Below are 7,091 nucleotides of genomic sequence, written 5' to 3' on the forward strand. Positions count from 1 at the left end.
TCAGGATGTGGCCCTGGAACCACCATAGCACAGGAGCAGGGAATGATGGAGGACTTGACAGAGGTGCACACATACAGTGATATTGTGCTTTTGTTTTCATTCTATTCATTTATTTGTTTAAACATTTGTTTTTTGTGTGATACTGGGGATTGAACCTAAGGCATACTGAAAACTAGGCAGGGGCTCTACCACTGAGCCACGCCCCCAGCCCCTCACTGGGGGATTCTAGGCAGGGGCTCTCCCACTGAGCCATGCCCCCAGCCCCTCACTGGGGGATTCTAGGCAGGGGCTCTACCACTGAGCCACACCCCCAGCCCCTCACTGGGGGATTCTAGGCAGGGGCTCTACCACTGAGCCACACCCCAGCCCCTCACTGGGGGATTCTAGGCAGGGGCTCTGCCACTGAGCCATGCCCCTGGCCCCTCACTGGGGGAATCTAAACAATCCCCTACTACTAATGTCCCAAACCATAACATGAGGCCAAATTTTATGTGAAGGGAACTTAATTTCATATCTATCTCTCTCTCTATCTCTCTCTCTCTCTCTCTCTCTCCCCCCCCCCTTCTCTCCTCTCCTCCTTTCCCTTTCCATCCCCCTCCCCTCCCCTTCCCCTCCCCCTCCCCCATCATTTCCCCTCCCTCTCCCCCTCTCTTTCTCTCTCAATAAAAATACTTTTAGAGAGCTAGGGCTGATCAGTGTGTAAATACTTACCACAAAGTGAGAGAACATCAGTCTGGATCCTCAGTGCTCTGTAAAAATCTCAGTTGGGCAGTACTCTCCGATAACCCCAGTTCTGGAGAGGTAGAGAGCAGAGAGAACCCTGAGGTCACTGACCAGCCAGCCTAGCTAGAGTGAAGCTCCCCAAGTTCAGTGAGAGAGCTTGTCTCAAAAACTAAGGTGCAAAATCCTCGAGGAAGAGACCCACGAGATGATGCTCTTGCTTTCTCCTTTACATTCACAGCCTCCCGTACACATGCACACATGCAGACGCCACACGAACATATGAGAAAGAGAGGAAGGAAGGAAAGAAGGAAGGGAGGAAGGGAGGGAGGGAGGGAGGGAGGGAGGGAGGAGGCACTATCGAGACAAAAATCAGTGGTTAAGAGTACTTACTACTGTTGCTGAGGATGGAAGTTTGGTTCTCAGCACCCATATGCCTGTAACTCCAATTTCCACAGATCTGACGCCCTCTTCTGGCCTCTGTGGGTACTGCACACATGTGGTGCACAGACATTCATGCAGGCAAACACACACATAAAATAAAATAAATCTTTACGAATAAGTAGGTGAGGTTGATGGAAATATCTTGTTTAATAAAAATTTATCATTATGGATCTAAAATATTACTTAAAGATATAATCCACGTGACTAGTACGCATTTAAATATAAGTTATAGCCCCATGGCCACCTTCCACAGCTCAGGCGTCTGTGGCCACCGTGTGGGATGACTCTCTGGAGACTCCTGATGTTGTGCTGATGTCATAGAGTGGTTCTGTCCTAGGGACTTCTAAAAGCTTCTAAAAGTCCCCTACAGGAGAAGTCCCGCCTCCTGCCTGTCCATCTTCCTGGTGGCATAGCATTTCCTGTTCAATTTTGTGGAGACAAAAGAGGATGAAGAGGGAAGAGAAGTGAGAGAGAGGAGGGAACAAAGAGAAGAGGGAGGATAAGAGAAGGGAGGCAAAGAGGAAGGATAATGAAGCTGGCAGGGAAGCCAGCTTCGTGAGCAGAGATGGAGGAATTGGGGGAGGGGGGCGGGGTGGAGCAGAGGGAAAAATAAATGCCAAGACTCAGAAAACCCATCAGCCACAGACTTACTCACCACAACTTTGGACTGAAAGCAGCAAGGGAGGAAGGAGGTAGGCAGACTTCGGTACAGGAATATAATGGAGTACTATGCAGCAGTGAAAATGGACTGGTTGCAGTGGTGGCACACAGAATATGAGAGTCTCGTAGAATCTACATTCACCCATGCAATCCAAACCCAAGAAAGCAGGGACTAGATTCTGTGCAATGAGAATCAGGGCTGGGGGTGGAGCTTAGGGGAAGAGCAGTGTCTGCAATGAGGACACCCTCAACCTTGCAAAACAACCAAGTAATGACAAAATAAAGTGATAGCTGAGTGCGCTGGTGCAGCTATAACCAGGACTCAGAAAGGTGAGGCAGGAGGACTGCTATGAGTTCAAGGCCGGATTGGGTTACCTAACGAGACCCTGTTTCAAGAATGAAAAAAAGAATGACAAGTGATAAAAGTTGGAACAAAAGGTACCCTCTTGGAGTACATTGACTTGAGGAGAAAAATCAAGGGATTTCTAGAATGTTCTATCCCTGTCTCTGAGTGTGGCTTTCTGAATTATGTCCACCTGACAAGTACAGACAGTCTCAATGCATTTCCATTAAAAAAACAAACAAACAAAAAAAAAAACAAAAAAAAAAAAAAAACGGGACTGGTAGTGGCTAATACCACTTTAATCCCAGCACTCGAGAGGCAGAAGCAGGAGAATACCTGAGAGTTCGAGGCCAGCCTGATCTACAAAGTGAGTTTCAAGCAGCAAGAAACAAACAAACAAACAAACAAAAGTGCTGTGTTCTTTTTTTTTTCTTTTTTCTTCTTCTCTTTTTTCTTTTTTTCGGAGCTGGGGACCGAACCCAGGGCCTTGCGCTTGCTAGGCAAACGCTCTACCACTGAGCTAAATCCCCAACCCCAACTGTGTCCTTTTAATTTTTTTTCTTATTTTTGTTTTTTGTTTGTTTATTTAGACAGGATTTTGTATAGCCGGAGTTGGCCTCACACTCACTATATAATATACTGGACATCCGGTCTTCCTGTCTCCTCTCTGGAGTTCTGGGAATACAGGCACACATCACTGCACCCAATTTATTTGTTGCTGAGATTCAACCAACCCCTAGGCTTCCTAAATGCCAGACAAGCACCTTACCAAGGAATCACATCCCCAGTCCTCACACTGTCCCTTTCCAGTCTCCTAGCCCCTGCCTCAGTGTCCCCATCTGTAGAATGGGCCCACTACCTATGGAACAAGTCCCTCCTCCCATTGGGAGTCGTTTGGTGGATGTAGGGGTCTGGGAACCGCCCCCCCCCCCAAGACCGGGTCTGCTGACCCTGCACGCTTGCAAGGCTTGGTGACACCGGGGACTTTGTGTGTGATGGAGGCGGAGGCGCGGGCAGGGGCATTGGGAGGAAGGGAGGAAGCGTTTATAATGATGATTAGGGCTGAAATTGGCTGAGATTTACAGCGCTGAGGCCGGGAACGGAGGGAGAGGGCCGGGGCTGGGCCGCCTAATGGATCCGTCAGCGCGTTCGGCTGCTCAGCGGGCCGAGGCGGGTCACCCGGCTTTCCGCTGGCAGCACAAAGCACTTCAATTTCGTTAGGAAATGTATCAATTTAACTGACTTGAGCGGCACACTGGCAACCCTAATGAATCTGGACTCAATTTTCCGCCACACTGCTCCTGAGAACTGTCGGAAACAATGTCTGTGGTCGGAGGTGACGGGGTGGCCGAGGATAGGCCGCCCCTTCCCTTCCCGCCCAGGCCCGTCCCTTCCCTGTCAGGGTTAGTGGAGAGAGACGGACCTGTCTCCAGCAACCGGGTGACAGCCCAGCCCCGCCGCCACTTCCCTAACAATGATGTCATTATGGGAAAATTGGCCTCCATTTCGGAAGGACGATAGTGCTAATTGAGTAAGAAAATATAATACGGGAAACTGCTGTCCGTGGCCAGGGGAGGGGGACTGACTAAATGGCCTACCATTGTTGGTGTCAGGGTAGGCAGATGTGGTGTTCTGTTGATAAGTACAGTGACATAGCCAGGACTTGTCACGGCAGCTTCTGCCTGGAGACTCACAGTCCTAGCGGCAGATGGCTCCGCTGAAAGCCAGGGAGAGTTCTTGCAGCCCAGTGGGCAGTCAGATCGGACTCTGGACCTTCCCTGGTCCCTTGGGAAAGGTTCCATGACTTGGGAGACAATTTCGAGGTGTTTTCTCTGGAGGCCTGGGCAGGGGGTGCGGTGGTGCTGGCTGAAAGCCAGAGGCAGGCAGGTCATCACAGAGGAAGGCGATTGAGGCTGGAAAGGCCAGAGTTGGGTTAGTGAGGGGGTGCTGGGGTGCAGGATAAGGGCTGGAGCTTCCTGACACCCTGTGCAGGAGCTGGCGGTTTCTAAGGTGGACCCAGAATGCCTGCAGCTCAGGGGACCAGGATTTTCAAGCTGGACCCCAGAGGCCAAGCTCCCAGGCATCTGATCCACATTGGAAGGGCACCTTTCCTGTTTATCACAGTTGCTATGGCCACTCACGGGTGCCAAGGACCAGAGCCCAAGCCTCCTGAGGGCGGTTTGCTGGGTTCTGTCTGAGCCTAGAGTTCCCACCAGCCCAGCCAGAACCCTCCACCAAACCCCCTACATACCCCTTGACCACTTCTAATGAGAATACAAGACCAGTCTGCAGCGGTGAAGACACCAGATACCCTTCCAGAGTTGAGGCTCCCTGGGACTGATACCCAATGGGCAGGAAGCTATGACTGCAGTGGAAGGGGATACAATCATTAAGACTCAGGATATAGGACTTGGTCCTAACTCCCCAAAGCCACCCAGAGCCACTAAGTCATCTATAGGAGCATCAGTGACTATGTGAGCTGAGAACCAGGGGCTTCTCTCCACAGACCAGGAGCTAGCAGCGCCCCCCACACACACACACATATACTGTCCCTAGTAATGGCTCAAAGCCTAGTTCTTGACCTATACCTAGCAGGCCACGTGTGGCCATGTCCTTCGGGGGCCCATGGTAAAAAGCAAAAACAAGCTCTCCAAGGACTGGCAGGGGTGGAAGATGTGTCTTCCCAAGCAGAAGATGTCCTTATGACCTCCAGTGACAGAGACCCAGATACACACCTCACAACTTTAGGGGACATTTCAAAAGAGCCATCACAGAGCCACTGACAGAGCTCAGTGGGTAAAAGCACTTGCCACCAAGCTTGAAGAACTGAGTTTGATCCCTGGGGCCCACATAGTGGAAGGAGAGAATCAGTTCCTACATGCTGTCCTTTGATTTCCATGCATAAGGAATGAATGAATGAATGAATATTAAATAAAAGCAGGGTATAGTAAGGTAGTCAACATCATTTAGTGAGTGTTCTATTCTTATCATTCTAGACTCTGGGGAACCTCTAAGAGAGAAACTGAGTCCTAGTGGCAGAGGAAGTTCTGTTCAAGACCCAGTGAGGGCTTTTGCTAGACTGGGGCTTCTGGGGTAGGATCATCCCCCTGTCCCATGTACCCCAGGACCTCAGACAAGACTGGATCCCTCCATTCTGGAACATTCTGGGTCTGTCCCAAATACAGATTGTTCTAAAAGTGTATTTTGCTTTGCTATACTTTTCTTCTTTTTAAAAATGTCTTCTTTTGTGGGAATTGGGGGGTGTGCTAGTGCCCTAGCACATGGGTGGGGGTCAGAGGACAACTTGCAGGAGGAGTGTTTTCTCTCCTGTCACCACCTGGGATCGAACTCAGGATGTCTGACATACACCACAAGTGCCTTCAGCAACTGAGCCCTCTTGCCAGCCCTTGGGACACTTCTATATTCTCCAGATATTTCTTTGGTGAGGAAGTTTGAGGCAGAGTCTTCATAGGTAACCCAAGATGTCTTTGAACTGGAGATCCTCCTGCCTCAGCCTCAAGAATACTGGGATGACAGGTGTACACTTCCATGCCCAGATCAGCTGAGCTTTTATAATCAGAGCGAGGTTTGAATACCCATTTTTGTCAGCCTGTTATCCACGGGAGAATCTATGGGTGTGTTTACAAATGGAAAATCTAGGGATGGGATCACAGAGGGAGTTGCCCTGTCCTGTGGGTACCAGCTCCTTCTGGGCCTCCTCCTGGAGACCCTCACTGAACCCAGCCTGTTCCTGGGTGAAGGGCGATGGTTAGCCCTGGATGGCAGGACATACTCAAAGGTAATAAAGGTAAGAGATACAAACCTGTGCCCTCCCTGGCTGGCTCACACGACACCGTCCTCTGCTCCTGTTCCTAGCCAAAGGCACAGGTGACAGATTTCTGGTCCTCAATTGTTTTCATCTGCACCCGGGGGCTGTCCCTGTGTGGAGAGCTGAGAAAGCACGTGTGAACACCTAACAGAGGCAGCAAGACGTCCACATCGCTTCCAGAGAGTCACCGTCCACTCTCCACTCCAGAAGTCCATTGCCTCAGTCCCCACTCCACCCGCCCTTCCAGCATGGAGAAGATGTCCCAAAGCTTCTAGCTGGATGGACTCAAAGATGAGGCCCAATAAGAAGACCGGCCATGGGGTTGGGGATTTAGCTCAGTGGTAGAGCGCTTGCCTAGCAAGCGCAAGGCCCTGGGTTCGGTCCCCAGCTCAAAAAAAAAAAAAAAAAAAAAAAAGACCGGCCATGACTTGGCTAGGACATTGCATGATGGCATGGACTGGCCTGGACACCTATGCTAGCAGCACTGGAAGGGGTGTAGTGATGGGGTTTGTGGGCACAAAGGTGCCCATGCTGGACAATACTTAGTGTGCCATATCCTATGAGCCCCAAGAAGGAGATCCTTGTTCGGTTCTGCAGCTCTGTGACTGAAGAGGTCCCTGGAAGAACCCCAACCTCTCATCTCTTTCAGGAGCAATGACAATTCCCACCCCAACTACCAAGGACACGGGTCCAACTACTGCACCGAGCACACATCGATGAGCTTCACTCATCAGCCATGGTGAGGGACTGGGGGAAGAAAGAGGACACCTAGCCAGCTCAGTGGTGGCTCCTATGGTTTGCAATAGCATCCAGAAAAAGTGACCAGAACTGCTGGGCGGTGCTGCTGAACCCTTCTAATGCCAGGACTCGGGAGGCAGAGTCAGGTGGATCTCTATGAGTTTGAGGTCAGCCTCGTCTACAGAATGAGGTCCAGGTCAGACAGGGCTACACAGAGAAACCCTGCCTCCCTGTGTGTGTGTGTGTGGGGGGGGGCGCTAACACATGGGTGGTGGCATAGAGATGACAGTGAGGCAGGACCTTGGATTTGGGGACTCTGCAAGAGGCAGCTGCAGCAAGAACTTGAGGCTACATCTA

General features: G+C 50.8%; 1 long non-coding RNA gene across 1 annotated transcript; it reads right to left on the bottom strand.

Moving 5' to 3' along the window:
- Positions 1–691: 691 nt before the first annotated feature.
- LOC134481159 (uncharacterized) lies at positions 692–6,216 on the bottom strand. Its single transcript, XR_010056479.1, has 4 exons — positions 5,991–6,216; positions 3,766–4,080; positions 1,114–1,209; positions 692–793 (listed from the first exon to the last, which is right to left on the bottom strand). It is a non-coding gene; the product is annotated as an uncharacterized LOC134481159 (long non-coding RNA).
- Between the last annotated feature and the right edge of the window lie 875 nt (positions 6,217–7,091).

Source organism: Rattus norvegicus, chromosome 12 (genome assembly GCF_036323735.1).
Source record: "Rattus norvegicus strain BN/NHsdMcwi chromosome 12, GRCr8, whole genome shotgun sequence".
Lineage (NCBI taxonomy): Eukaryota > Metazoa > Chordata > Mammalia > Rodentia > Muridae > Rattus > Rattus norvegicus.